Raw genomic sequence first — 16,190 nt, forward strand, 5'->3', positions numbered from 1 at the left:
AACGTGTGCTAATGGAGGGGCATACCAACATAAAATTCAGCAAGCACATAGCAGGTCCAGTTCATTCCATGCACGAATGTTTATTGAGCATTTACTATGAAAGGTGCCCGTGAGGTCAGCTGAAGAGAGAGGTTCAAGGGGTGAGAAGGGCTTGTCAATGGAGTTGGCAGCATAAGCAACAGAAGGGAAGTATGACCTTTGACACTCTGTGAGTCACCAAAACTCTATGAATAAAAGCCCGTCAAACAGGGCTGTGAAGTGCTATGATATACTGTGTTCAAAATATGATGTAAAATCATTAATATCAAAATCTACCACTCATACTTAACATTATCTTCAGATGACGCATGAACACGCCTTCTCACCACTACTGAACTAAGGGTACGGTCCACATACGTTTTATCTTTGTTTCTTGACATCCTGCACAGTCCCTTGCTCATAGTAACTCTCATAAAGACAGGCCAAATGAATTAATGTTTATACCCAGATCATCTCTAGCTTGTAGGCCACTGGAAGATAGGTTGGATGTCTTTTTAATTAACGTGTCTTCCAAGGAACCTAGAGCAATTATTTGCATTGAAGTTGCTGACCAAATGCTGGTTTCATTGAAGGGGACCCTTTGATACTCAATCCTATTTCTGATCCTCGCTCCCTCAGTGCCCTTCTCCCAACCTGGCAGTGCTGAGTGGGGTCTCCTTTGGTGCCAAACAGATCTGTCTCCTGTAATCTAACTGCTGAGAGTCTGTAGCATTTTTATATAATGCATTAAAACATTTCCTCAGCCAAGTGTTTTACACAACATAAAATATTTTTCTATGCTAATGTTCCTTTTATTGAGTTTTTTTTTTTTTAACAAAAAATTATCACACATTCTACAGATATTCAGCAACACTTACTCAACTGAAACACAAAATAAGATTACAGAAACACCAAATACAGACATTCTCTCAAATTAACCAGAAAAAAACATTGTTAGTGAGGAACAAACTTCACAACATCAATGGCAGCACAGTCCTGCCTACAGTCTCTCCTGTCATATGTCATGTCGGTGGACACTCTTCAGTTGGCAGCACTGCCATGACTTTACCTGCTGACACAGCAGTTGAGACAGAGACTGAGCATTCCATGTCTCTGTTCTTAGAAGAGGGTGTATCCTATAGCTCTAGGAGTCTACAAAGCAGACAGAAACACCAACACATTGTACAGCCCAAACCAAATGAGAGCAAGGAGGATATGAATCTCTCACGGAAATTCTGCACGAGCTACTGCGTTGAGAACACTCTCCAATAGAAGAAACTGGAGAGGGCCTTCACCCTGGGGAAGGACCAGAATCTGAGCAAAAGGTGGTGAAGAGCTGTCAAAGGAGAGGGGATATCAAAGGCCTGGTCACAGGGAGGAGAGTGTGAGAAGGAGGAGGAGTGAGGGAGGATGTCCAGGGAGGACATCAGTGAGGGAAGGTCCATGGTGGAGGCAGTGGGAGGGGGCCACGGGTTGCATACTGGGAAGTGAGGCCACGAGTTGCATATGGTGCTCAAGGAAGGCTTAGATTAAGTACACAAAGCTCACCTCTTTATACTTCAATTTGCAACTTCACATTACGCCAATTTCATCCCCCTGTGAGTTAGAGGCAAAGGGCCAAGAAGCCTATAGCCTTGCACACAAGGTTAACAGCACTCGTGCATATATACATCCTGTTTGAACCTCACAAATCAGCCATGAATTAGCCACCATGGGTGTTTTTATTCCTAGTGGACCACTAAGGAGACCCAAGGTCAGGAAGTTTAAGTAGCTTGCAAAATGTTGCAATACACAGGGAGAAGGAGATCCGGGGGCTGGAATTCAGGTCTTTTGACCACTCACTCACTGGGTTGCTCTCTTATTTCCTTCATTTCTCTGTTCACATTTTACCCTCTTGGTGAAGATTTCTCTGATTATCATGTACAAGTAGTAACCCTCACTCCACATCCAGGCTTCCTTCCCCACTTTCCCTGCCTTAACACCATGACCATCAGAAATACAAATACCTGTCTGCTTGTATATTGCCTTTTCTCCCTTTTCCCATTAAAATGTAAATGCAACACAAGCAGAACTTGTCTGTTGTATTCCCTACTGTATCCCCCAAACCTAGAACTGTGCCTGGCTGATCCTCTTTGGACTGAGGATCAGTCCTTCTGAATCGTCTGCAGATTTTGTCCCAGTGCAGATTCTGATGCCTGGGATAGGGCATGTGAGGCTGCAGTCGCTGGTCTGCAGACTATTCACCATCACTTTGGCCTGTTTGGTCTTCTTTGAGCTCTGGGGTGGGTGAAAATGGCCATTGAGGAGGGCAAGCAGGGCCAGAGTGGAGGGCAATGGCTAAAGCAAATCTTCCATAGGTCCATTCTCTCTACATTCAATAATTCCTCTATGACCTCATGTGCATCTTGCATGTGTGATGTTCCTAAACTCCAAATAGGAACTAGCATTTATCTCGCTTCTATCCCACAGCACTTTGACAAAACAGCAAGTCTCGGATTCACCAAGCCTCCTTCATGAACATTTAGGGAGCTGCTCTGTAGTTGAAAACCTGGTTTAATTCCGAACCATACCTTAAAAACAGAAAAGCCTCAAAGGTTGCAGATAAAGGAACCAAATCTCTCAAACAGGGATTTTCTGTAGGGTCTGTTTGGCAAACACGTATGCTTCTTACTTTGAGGCAGGCCATGTCAGCAGTTTAATTTAAGACATCAAATGAGAAACAATCTGTCTGGTATAACCTTTTGCCGGTGAAATGAACAGCTTCTGAGCCATCTCCCAGAGAACACTCTCATTATCCTGGTCTCCGTGACATGGGACATATTGTCTCTTTTCTTGACTTGACCTTAACACATCAGTGATGCAAAACATATTTCTAGTTTGAAAAATAGTCATCTAGAAAATAAAACCATTTTATCATCTCAACCACAGTTCTGAGCCTCAGCACTATTGAAAATGTGTTTTATTTGTACCATTGACTGCTTCCAGCCTCTTAAAAAATTAGGGAAATCTTTGTGAGCAGAGAGGTACCTTGAAAAAATTGATGCCTTTCCATTCGAAGCATAAGGTCAACAAACGAAGATGAGCAGGAACATAGACTCTGACTTGGGTCACAAAATGTTCCTTTAAAATGGGGGGTAAAGGGGGTTTTGTTTGTAACAGAGATTCCGTGATCAAAATTTAAAACATTACAAGCTCTGTAACTCCTTAAAATAGTGCAAATATTATCTACATCATGGAGAGGTTCAGTGGAATGAGGAGAGGAAAATGAGAGACCATTTAATTTAATGCAATATTTTCACAGATGAGGGTCTAGACAGTGGGCCCAGAGAGGGGGGACTTGCCCAAAATACGTAGCCTAGTTGGAAGAAGCAGGACTAGAATGCAGGTTCTCTGGTTTTCAGGCTAATGGCCTCTCTACTTCACCACTTTCTTCCCTGAAAAAAGTCCGACATGATGGCTATACCTGTATTTATTGCTACATTACTTATATGAGAGTCTCTTTGCACTTAAATTAGTTAGGATTAGCTTCAACTACTATTAATAGTGGCTATAACAAGACAAAAATCTACCTGTTGCCGAAAGAAATGTACATGGTGACTCTACATCAAATATGGGTGTTTTCACTGAAGAAGAAAAAGAATAAGGGTATTGGGAGGCAAGGAGCTACCTACCTCTGCTAGTGTAGACAGTGTGTATGTAGTACTAAAAACACCAGTGTTTGGCATCTTTAAAACCAATACATTAGGGATATGGTTCTGGCAGCTTGTATTAGACTAACCCTCCATAGATAGCAATTCAACACTTTGGTGTCGGGGGGGGTGCGGGGGTGGGGGATGGCCTTCTTGAAGTCACTGGTGAGCAACAAAAAGTGAGCAGCTATTGAAGGGGATTCGATCATTTAAAGAAAGGAGCCACACTCATTGGGTGAGATCCACTTTTATATGGCTTTTCCCTTGAGGGTACTCCCTAGTCTACAAGGTACAGGGAAGGTTAGAACCTGAGCAGAATGTTGCTATCTTACAGACTTGAAGGTCAGGGAATGGATTTGGGGTTGCCCATGAGACTGGAAATTGGGTGGGGAAAATCCTAGAAATTAAGAGACAAATCAGAATCTGCATATAAGCTTCCCACAAATCTTTTGCTGCCTCCTGTTCTGTGCATGCATGGGGGAGGTTATAGAGAGCCTAGTGGAAACAGCAATTGGAAGGCTGAAAAAATTAAAAATTTAGTTCAGCTCTGCAGATTCTGGCAAGCAAGAGCTGGGGGTTTAGGTTCCTCCAGGTAACAGGGGCTTGGCTACTATTTTTCAAATGTTTTTCTCCCCTATTCTTTTCTTCCTCTTTGTCTGGGATTCCAACTGCACATGTATTAGACTGCTTGATATGGTATCGCAGTCTACTGAGGCTTTGTTCTTCCCCCACCCCCCAGCTTTTTAAGAAAAATCTTCATTCTTCAGATTGGATCATTTCTATTGCTATATATTCACATTCACTGACACTTTTTTCTGCCAACTTGCATTTGCTCTTAAGCCCATATTCAATGAATTTTCTATTTCAGATATTGTACTTTTCAGTTCTAGAATTTCCTTTTTTTAAAAAAATATATAATTTCAATTTCTCTGCTGAGATTCTCCATCTGTTCACTCGTTATGACCATTTTTCCCCTCAAAGTACTTGTACATATTTATAATAGTTTCTTTAAAGTACTTGTCTATTAATTCCAACATCTAGATCATATCAGGTCTATTTCAATTGACTCTTCTTTTCTTGAAAATGGATCAGATTTTTATTTTCCTTCACATATCTAGTAGTTTTTTATTTATTGTACAAAGGTTTTGGAAGATATTCTGGTTTCTGTTATCTTCCTATGTATACTGTTGATTTTTTTCCATCAGGTAATTAAATTATTGGCTGATGGTCTTAAACTTTTGAAGACTTGGTTCTCTGTGTTGTTAGAGAGAAACCACAGATAGACAAAGAAGGATGTTTTATTCACAGTAGAGGGTCTTACACTGCTTTCATTAAATGTATTCCTATGTATTTTATGCTCTTTGATGCTGCTATAAATGTAATTTATAAATTTTTTATTTTGAAGTTGTCCATTACTAATATAGAGAAATGCAACTTGTTTTTGCACATTGTCTTTGTATCCAGTGACCTTGCTAAATTCATTTATTAGTTCTAAGTAGTTATTTGAAAATGTCTAGAATTCTTTAACCTAAAAACTTATGTCACATCTGAAGACAGTGTTATACAAGTGCTATATAAGTGACATTACTATAGATTCTACAAATATTAAAAAGATAATAAGGGATTATGTACAACTTTATGCCAATAAATTCTATAACTCAGATGCAATGAAAAACTGACACAACAGAAAACAAACAACAGAAAACTTGCCTCCAGATAAACTCCAGGCCTGTGTAGTTTCACTGGGGAATTCTTTCAAATGTCTAAGAGGTAAATTACCAATTTTACATAAACTTTTTCAGAAAATACAGAAATATTATGAGGCCATATTCTAACAAAAGAAAATAAGTGAAAGAATCTCTATGATCATGTCAATCCAATTTCAAGAAATACTAAGAAGAAAATTTTCGGGACTAAAAAAATATTAGAAGAGACTTATATAAACATGAAGTAACAAAGAACACCAGAAGTGGTAAATATGAGGATAGATATCAAAGGACTAAGAAAACATTTGACGGGGCTTAAGGAGTCGTAGTTGTGAGCAGGTTACCAACTTGTTGTTGGTAAATAGCCACTATGGAGACTGAGGACCAGAAGAAACACAGAAAGAAAAACAGTGGACCCAAAGCTGCAAAGAAAAAGAAGCGGCATCTGCAGGATCTCCAGCTAGGAGACAAAGATGCCGGGAAGAGAAATCCCAAAGCTTTTGCAGTTCAGTCTGCTGTGGGGATGGATCAATCCTTTCACAGCTAAACTGGCCTCCAAAGCTGGAAGATGAATTAACAGTTGAAAATAATGACATGTATACAAGGTGTGTTTGGAGGATTGCAGATGCAGGGGCACCGTACTGCTGAGGGAGTGTTGGAAGCTCACTGCAGAAGATGATAAAAGCAGACTGATGTGTATTACTTGCTGAAATATAAACTGGAGGCACAGGTGAAGATTACTAAACCTAATCTGAGCAGTTTGGCAGATAAGACAGGCTGTCAGGCCGTGGCAGTTCAGCAGTGGGCGTGCTGCCTGTGAACCAAGTCATTTGTTCCAGAGGACTACACTTAAATACCACAAATAAAATTTTCCTTGTCACTGATAAAAAAAAAAAAAAAAAAGAAAAAAGAAAACATTTGACAAAATCCAACACCCATTGATAATAAAAACCATAGACAAACTAAAAATAAAAGTGAACCTTTTTAGTTTTATGAAAGTAATCTACAAGACCCTACAGCTACGATCGTACTTAACTGTGAAAGATTAAATACTTTCCTCCTAAGATCAGGAATAAGCAGGTCAGCTCTCACCATTTCTATTCAATATTGTACTGGAGGTCATAGCCAGTGCAATAAAGCAAGTAAAAAAAAAGGTATAGATATTAGAAAAAATAAGCACTGTCTTCATATATGACATGTTTTTAGATTAAACAATTCTAGACATTTTCAAATAACTACTTAGAACTAATAAGTGAATTTAGCAAGGTCACTGGATACAACGACAATATGCAAAAACAAGTTTCCCTTCTCTATATTAGTAATAAACAACTTCAAAATAAAAAATTTGTAAATTACATTTATAGCAGCATCAAAGAACATAAAATACATAGGTATACATTTAATGAAACCAGTGCAAGACCTCTACTGTGAATAAAACATTGCCGAGAGTAATCAAAGAAGATTTTAATAATAAAGAAATAGATTTTGTTCATGGACTAGAAGACTTAATATTGCTAAGATGTCAATTATCTCTAAATTAATCTAGGCATTGAAGCACATCTCAATCAGAATTTTAATGGGTCTTTTATTTTTAAAAAAGAGATTGTTCCTAAAATGTGTATCAAAATTCAGAGGACCTAGATTAGTTAAAAAACACTTGAAAATGAATAATGTTGGAAGACTCATGCTACTGATTTAAAGGTTTGCTAGAAAGCTATAGTAATCAGGACAGTGTGGTATTGGCATAGAATAGACAAATAAATGACTAGAACATGATGGAAAGTCCAGAAATATATCCACACATATATGGTCAACTGATTTACAAAAAAAAATTGCCAACATGATTGATTTTGGAAATATTAAACCACATTTGGGTTGTTACAAATTTTTTACTATTATAAATAAAGTACCGATACATATTTTTGCATAATGTATATCTTTTTGCAGGATATGTTTTCTTTTCTCTTGGGTAGATACCTAGGACTGGAATTCCTGAGTCACAGATATGCATATAAACTTACTTTCATTGAAAGTAATGGCAAAAACTGCAATTACTTTTGCACCAACCTAACACATGGTGCTAAAATGCAAACCTCACTTTAAGATAGAGCAAAGACAGAAACATACACTTCACAGAAGATGTAGGGATGGGCAATAAGCATATGAAAAAGGGCTTAATATCGTTAGTCATCAGGGAAAGGCAATTAAAACTACACTGAGATATAATCATGTATTTTTTAAATGGCTAAATTTAAAAGACCAACAACACCAAATGTTGGTGAAGATGTAGAGTAATTGGAACTCTCTCACTCATGGTACTAGTAATAGTGGAAAATGGAACAACCACTTTAAAAACAAGTTTGCTGGTTTTTATAAAGGTCTATATTTGTGTGTACATCTGTGACTCAGGAATTCCACTCCTAGGTATTTACCCAACAGAAAAGAAAACTTATATCCTACAAAAAGAGCCATGCAAAAATACACATAGCTGCTTTATTTGTAACCACTAAAAAAAATTGTAACAACCCAAATGTCTATGAAGAAGAGAATGATAAATTATGATAAATTTAGATAATGGTATACTTCTCAGCATCAATTGATACAACAAAAATCACATGAGAGAAAGAAGTCTCACAGAAATAATACACACTGTTTGATTTCATTATAAGATGTTCAATAACAAGCAAAAGAAATGTGTGATAGAAATCAGAACAATGATTACCTGTGGTGGCACGAGGAAATTAGAGAGGTTTCTGGGGTGGTGTACACACACACACACACACATACACACATAGATTGTATTCTTTGTTTTATATATGTTGCACATCTTGTTTTGGGTGTTTATCACACAAGCCTATAGATTCATCAAAATACAGAGAACTGTAGTATATGTGTATTTTACTATAGGTAAATTATACCTCAATTGAAAAAAGATGTTACTTTTTAAGACATTTTTTCTATTATGTTTGTATATGTTTTGGCCTAAGTAGATGCAGTAAAAATCCTCTTAGCATGATCAGAACAGCCAGTTGGTTATTTAATTTTAAAAGCTAATTAAAAATCATTAAAAAGGTATATACGTACACACATATTTTAATATTTTATCTTTCATACAATAGCGTGTGTGTGTTGTGTGTGTGTGTGTGTGTGTATATATATATATATACACATGCATTCACTGCTAATCTTTTGATACATGGCCAAGGCCTTTGCTCTTTGATTTGTGTTCCACATTGTCATTCTTGTATAAACCATCTCTGTAACATATTATCTATGATTTCCAGTCTCAATTTCTTTAAAAAGGAGTAAGAAATTAAAGCATTTTTGAAGCAATATAAATGGAAAATCTTTCTAGGTTTTTATATATTTTTTCACATTCTATGTCTTATGTGCCCTACAATTAATTTGACAGATTTTTTTGTGGCTTGTCTTTCATCTAGATTTCCAAAGCATTCAACTTTGTTTTCATAGCAGAGGAATGACAACTCTCTTTTTTTTCATTCTTACTTCATTGGGTTACATGATATTCAATTAAATTACATTATCACAATAACCATACAATCTTGCATTGAGGCATGGCTCAGATCCCTGTAGCTTCTCATTTAAACTCAAGGTAATGACCTCCTTCCATACATCAAGATGTAATAAAGTCAGAAGAAGGTAAAGGGGGAAGAAAGCTTTGTCTTTTAAACTTATAAACCTTCTAAAGAGTCTCTTGCTTTCCTTTCCCTCTTTGCATAGTTTTTGCTTCAATAGCTATAATCCACAGTGAAATTATGGCAATTCTTTTAACTCTTTCCTCTCTATATTATTTCTTTCTCTGCAACATAAAGGAAATTATTGGTTTAAAGGAATTTATAAACATTATAACCTAAGAGGCTGATTAACATACAAAATAATACCCAGTATTTAAATATTCAGGAGAACACAGACTAAAATCATAAGACACCACTACATGGCAATCAGAAGCAAACTGGCTATCAATGGGATCTTCCATATACTGAAAGTTAAAATGTGAATTGGTTCAACCTCTTTGAAATTTTATTAGACGATGGTATGACATCACCTAATAAAATTGAAAATGTGGAAATACTAGCAATCCATTTTTTAGGCATGTACCCTGGAGACATATGTACCTGGGTGCACTAGGACACATGCTCAAGAATCTTCTTCACAATTGGGTTTATAATTGTCCCACCATGGAAACAAACCAAATGCTTTTCAGTACTATAATGAATAAATAGTGGCATATCCACACAATGGAATATTATTGCTGTGGTCTGAATGTTTGTGTCCCCCAAAACTCATGTGTTGAAACCCTAACCCACAAGGTGCTGGTATTAGGAGGTGGGGTCTTTGGAAAGTGATTAGGTGGAACTAGTGCTTCGTTGAAGAAGCCCCAGAGAGTTGCCTTGCCTCTTCCACCATGTGAGGACACAGTGAGAAGGCTCTATGAGGAGGTGAGCCCTCCCTCCCCAGACAACCCATCTGCTGAAGACTTGAGCTTGAACTTTCCAGCATCCAGAACTATGAGAAATAAATTTCTGTTGTTTTTCAACTATCCAGTTTATAGCATTTTTTATAGTAGCCCGAATGGACTAAGACAATTACACAGCAATGAAACTATATAGACTAGAGTTACACACAACAAAATAGATGGAGCCTATAAACACTATTGAGTAAAAAAATAAAGCCACAAAACAATACACACAGCATGATTCTTTCCTATAAAGTTCAAAACCAGAGAAAACAAAACTACATTTTAAAGGATGCATGCTATATTGATATGACAAAGATAAAAACAACAAAATTATTTCCACAGAGGCCAGGAAAGTGGTTACACGTGGAGGAAGGAAGATGCCTGGGTTTGGGAGGGACGTATGAGGAAAGAATTTCCAGAGAGGGCCAGTGATGTTCCCTTTCTGACCTGAGTGGTGATTGCACAGTGTTTGCTTCTTAATCATTTTACAACTGTGGTGCACATATGTGTTAACTATTTTCTCTGTGTCACTTTCCACGATATGTTTTACGACATCACTGAGCATTCTACATAATTCATTTAATACTCCCTGCCAGCACCAGCTCTTTCTCTCCCCAGTTCTTTATTTGAAGATCACGCCCAGGTGCATCATTCACTCTAAGAGACATGAAGATTCTAATCACTCATTTTCTTAGTCTCTTTGGTTAATTTCAAGAATGAAGTAGGACTGAGAAGAAATGGGAACAGTAACATTCAACAGCAGCTACAGAGTAGGGAAGTGGACTAAACATCCATTAGTACAAATTTATTCTAAGACAAGTATGTTTCCTATTTTACAGTTTACTTTAGAGCAAATTAACTCATCTAAATTATCTAATAATCAGAGTGCCAGTAGCTTAATTTTCACATTAAGCATAATTATTTAAGTTATCTACAAGTGTTTTTCCCAGTATTTGCCTCTCTACATCCATGAATTCTATATTGTAATCCAATTTTGATTTGAAATTGAAAAAACACTTTAATAAAAGCTTTATTTAAAATCAATTATCAAGATTTCTCTTTTTCCACTTAGTAAATGATTCAGTTGCAAGATGTTGCTTAACAATCCAGTAGAATCATGTCTGTCAACAAAATCAAGCTTGCTAAGCTTTCTCCATTCATTTCAGCATTATTTATAAAACTTGCCATTGTCAGTAGCTACTAGGCCCATCAAAGCAGCATCTATATATGAGACTGTTCTTTTAAAAAATCTTTTAATTAATGACTAATTTTTTATTTTCCATTATGTTAACCACAGAGGGCTGAATAGACTGCATTCGGTAGGCGGTGTTCATGGTGGGATGGGGCATGGACACGTGAGCACGTGCGCACACACACCCCAAGCCACAACATTGGAAGATTTCAGTCTACAGAAATGAACTCAGTGAGTGCCCACCGGCCTGGTTTAGCCAAATATCCTCAGGCCACTTGACACTGATGCCTCTCATCTCTAGATCTTTCAAGTAATGCCAAATTGTGGGGAAAAAATTCGAGAAATGCATGACCGTCTCTTCCATCATGTGGTGAATAAAAGAGCCGAATCAAATAATGCCTGCCCTTTCAAACGTTTCTGTTTTCTGTTGGGCTGTTGGCATCCACACATAGTTTTATTAGTCAAGGAAAATCATTGGAAAGGGGACTAGTTCTTAAATGATTTTAGTTTTCTAAAGTTTATTTCCTGGAGATGGTTGCATTTCAGGGATTGAGGAAGCCTCTCTAACTGCATTTGTACCTACTAAATAGCTCATGAAACTAGAATGAATTTTTATAAGTGTTATGCCCCAATAATATCCACCAACAGTAGTATGGGCAAATAAATTGTGATATACTAATATAATAAAAGGAATAAGCTTGACCCTAACTGAATTTCCATTTCAACTCTAGATTATCACATTATCAGATGAGTCTCTGTATTCTTCGAAGACGTTTTGATACCAGAGTTATTGGCATAATTAAAAATGAAGTGATAATGAAAGGGCCCCTCACTGCTTTACAAAACCTGTATAGTGGTCCTTTGATTTCTATGGTGATAACATGACAGATATGCCACACGAATTCTCACGGCTGTCTCGGCACAATATGAACAGCTGTTCCACTTAGAATTGCAATGAGGGTCAGCTGAACCAGGAACTTACACAGTGCTATGCTCCCAGCACAGGAGAAGAAGGGTGAGACTACTGGGTTCTCCCATCTCTGCCGCCTGCTTAAATATGGAATTCTGTAAGCTCTGCCTCATGCAGAGATAACCTCCATAACCAAATAGGTGGGCAAACTTGTGTCTTGGTTTATCAACTCTTGATGGTCAATCGATTTAAATAAGATATAAAACATTTTTAATTTGAAATTTTAATAATGGATGCAAAATAATTTGTTACATATTTAAATATGTTTCGTGTGATGTAATGTTACATATGTTTAACTTAAAATATGTTTTATATTAATAAAACAAATACTGGTAAAGCCACACTTCAATTTACGAAATAGAACTTACGAATTTGGTCGAAGCCTTTTTTGTGCTCCTAGAATCCCAGCCCACTCCCTGTCCTCCCATAGATAACAACCACTCTGAAATTTTGCAATTGTTCTTTCTTTTTCATTTTTTCTAAATTCACTTGCATCCCTAAATAGCACATTATTTAATTGTGTTGGTTTTGAACTTTATGCAATGATGTACAGCTTTCTGCATTCTTCTAGGACTCGCCCTCTTTATTCAACTGTTTCTGAGATTCACACATATTGAGATATGTTGTTGTAATTCATTTGTTTTTACTACTTTGTTTAATTGAATTAAATACGTAAAAGTTCCTGGTTTTACTGTGATAAACAATGCTGCTATGCATATTTTGGTACACGTCTCTTGGTTCACATGTGTTAATGTTTCTCTGGGGAATACTCCTATGAAGGGAATTGCTGTATGTGCATGTTTACCTTTTTAAGATAATGCCAAACTCTTTTCCAATTTCCACAGCAATGTGTAAGTGTTCTCATTGTTCTACATCTTTGCCAAAACTTAATCATGCAAGACTCACTTTTTGCCAGTTTTTTGGGCATAAACTTTGTATCTTTTAATTTGCATTTATCTAAATACAAATGAGTTTGGGTTTGTTCTTCTATACCAATTTAAGAAAAAGCTTGTTGAGTTTGATTTTAAAAAACCTTAATAGGATTTTGTTTGGAATTGCATGATATTAATAGGTTAATTAGCGGAGAATTATCAGGTTAAGAACTGTGAAAGGTTTGAGATTTTACTCTACTTGCAAATTCACATCAGTCCGTTAGTTTCAGGGATGCTGGCAGAAGACGCTAGACTCTTGAATCAGAGACAAAGGACTTTATTACCCACAGCAATGGCAGTAGCCAGAGTATCAGCATTTTCCTGAAATGCTGATTCTGAAGGTTCTGAAGCTGCAATTCCCACAGGAAATGTGAAGAGGGTGGGTGACCCCTGTGTCTATACTGGGTTGCGGTACAGGAGAGGAACATTGAGCATAGGAAACAAGCGTTTTATATGTAACAGCAGGTATGTTTACCCTCTGCTCTAGAGGGAGACACTATCCCTGTCTTCGAAGGCCATTCACCATAAGAACATCTTTGAAAAGATAATCCAGAGCAAAGGCAGCACATAAGTAAGCAACCTCTACTTGAAAGATGTGCAGAAATGCAAGATGCCTATGGAGACTTGTCTCTCAACGTGACATCCATAGAATATTAAGACTTCCTTTCTGTGAAGATGTTTGCTGTCTACATTTTTTTCTGTCTTTAATATAGTTTTGTAATTGACTCATAAAAGGAATGCTACTTTGTGTATTTGTTGCTTTCGTAAAAAGTATTTTTTGAAATTACATTTTTCTACTTCATGATTGGTATATAGAAATGTAAATAGGTATTATATTTGAACATTACATCAACTAACTTTTAAATCCTCTTAATTCTATATTCTAGATTCTTTTGGGGTTTTGCTTGTCTATGTCTGTTATGTCTATATTCTTGTCAGCTGTATATACTTCAGTTTGTCCTTTCCATTATGGCTCCTACCCTTTTATTTTGATATTTCTGTGCTGGCTTAGCTCTCTGATTACCATGTTAAATAGAAGTTATAATAGTAGTAAACATTCTTTTTTCTTTTTTTTGATACAAGGTCTTGCTCTACTGCCCAGGCTGGAGTGCAATGGTGTGATCATAGCTCAGTGTAGCCATGAATTTCTGGATCCAAGGAATCCTCTTGCTTCAGCCTCCTGAGTAGCTAGGACAGGAGGTGCCACGCCCAGCTACTTTAAAAATTTTTAGAGACAGGTCTCACTATGCTGCCCAGGCTGGTCTTAAACTCCTGGCCTCAAGTGGTCCTCCCACCTCGGCCTCTCAAAGTGTTGAGATTACATGTGTGAACCACTGTGTCTGGCCTTTTAAAATTTTTATACTATTTATTTAGTTTTTTCTTTAAGTATCTGTTCATTTTGGTAGTTTCATTTTTCTTATACAGCTTAAACACCTTTTTAATACAACACGTTTATTTTGTAGTATGTATCTGAAAATGTAATATTGAAGTCTTTGAGGATGTGGATCTATTTGTTGTTTCTACTGACTTGCCCTGCTAATCCTGGGTTACGTCCTTTTTTTTTCTCTGTGATTTTAGATTGTGGGTTTATATTTGCTGGCATGCTATCTCTGGGGTTTCTTTTGAGGCCTGGGTTGAGGGTACCTTTCTCCAGGAATGGTTTTATTTTGCTTTTGTCAGACACTGAGAACTACTGATATGAATCCTCTTAAAAACACAATGATCAGCAACATAAACTAAGTAAACAGTGTAGATTCAGTTACTAACTCCATCTGTTGTGTGTGTGTGTGTGTGTGTGTGTGTTTGAGACAAGGTCTTGCTCTGTCACCCACATTGGAGTGCAGTGGCGTAATTATGGCTTACTGCAGCCTCGCCTTCCCAGGCTCAAGTGATCCTCCCACTTCAGCCTCTCAAGTGGGATTACAGGCATGTACCACTATGCCCGATTAATTTTTTTTTTAATAGTTTTTTTTGAGTTTTTATAGAGATGGAGTCTTGCCACGTTGGCCAGGCTGTTCTCGAACTCCTGGGCTCAAGCAATCCTCCTGCCTCAGCTTCCCAAAGTGCTGGGATTACAGGCATGGGCCACTACACTTGGCTTAAATCCATTTGAATGTTGTTAGTCAGTAGCTGTTAATCTGCAGGGAGCCCTTAAAAAAATCCATGAATAGCCCAGGCTGAGAATGGTTACTTTCCTCACTATCTGCCTCTTCAATTTTTTGATTTATTGTAGTTCATTGTTTTTAAAAGGGCAGAGCCTTTCAGGGATCCAGGCTTTCCATGAGGTAGACCCTGATATGACTCTCAATTATTCACTGGCCCTAATGTTTCCACAAGTTCTCTAGGCTATCGTGATCAATATAGTCCCATATTCTGATTGTCTCCAGGCTTGTCTCGATAGAGATAAAAGTTTAGCTCATGCATCAGAGTCACCTGGAAGATTTGCACACAGATTTTGGGACCTTACTCTCTGAGTTTCTGATTTAGTAGGTCTCACGTAGGGCCCAATAATTTGTATGTCTAAGTTCCCAGGCGATGCTAATGTGATTGATCTGGGGGCTGTACTTGAGAACCACCTCTCTGGACTAGGTTGGTTGGCAAATTTTCTTTTTTCCTTTTTCTTTCTTTCTTTCTTTTTTTTTTGAGATGGAGTCTCGCTCTGTCTCCCAGGCTGGAGTGCAGTGGCGCCATCTCTGCTCACTGCAAGCTCTGCTTCCCTTCCCAGGTTCACGCCATTCTCCTGCCTCAGCCTCCTGAGTAGCTGGGACTACAGGTGCCCGCCACCACTCCCGGCTAATTTTTTGTATTTTTAGTAGAGACAGGGTTTCACCGTGTTAGCCAGGATGGTCTCGATCTGCTGACTTCGTGATCCGCCCGCCTCGGCCTCCCAAAGCGCTGGGATTACAGGCGTGAGCCACCGCGCCCAGCCGGTTGGCGAATTTTCTCTGTGAAATGCCAGAGTAAATCTTTCTGACTTTGTGGATCACATGGCCTTTGTGGCAACCACTCAACTCTACTGTTGTAGCATGAAATTAGCCACAGAGAAGGCAGCAACAAATGGATATGATTGTGTCCCAAGAAAACCTGATTACAAAGATATGTGTCTGGCCATGTTTGACCCAGGGGCCACTCCTTTGCTGATCCCTGTTCTAGACTGCTGTTCGCGCTTTGTCCCGGGCCACAGGGAGCTTTCTTTTACTTTC

Source organism: Papio anubis, chromosome 5 (genome assembly GCF_008728515.1).
Source record: "Papio anubis isolate 15944 chromosome 5, Panubis1.0, whole genome shotgun sequence".
In the NCBI taxonomy this organism is placed as follows: Eukaryota; Metazoa; Chordata; class Mammalia; order Primates; family Cercopithecidae; genus Papio; species Papio anubis.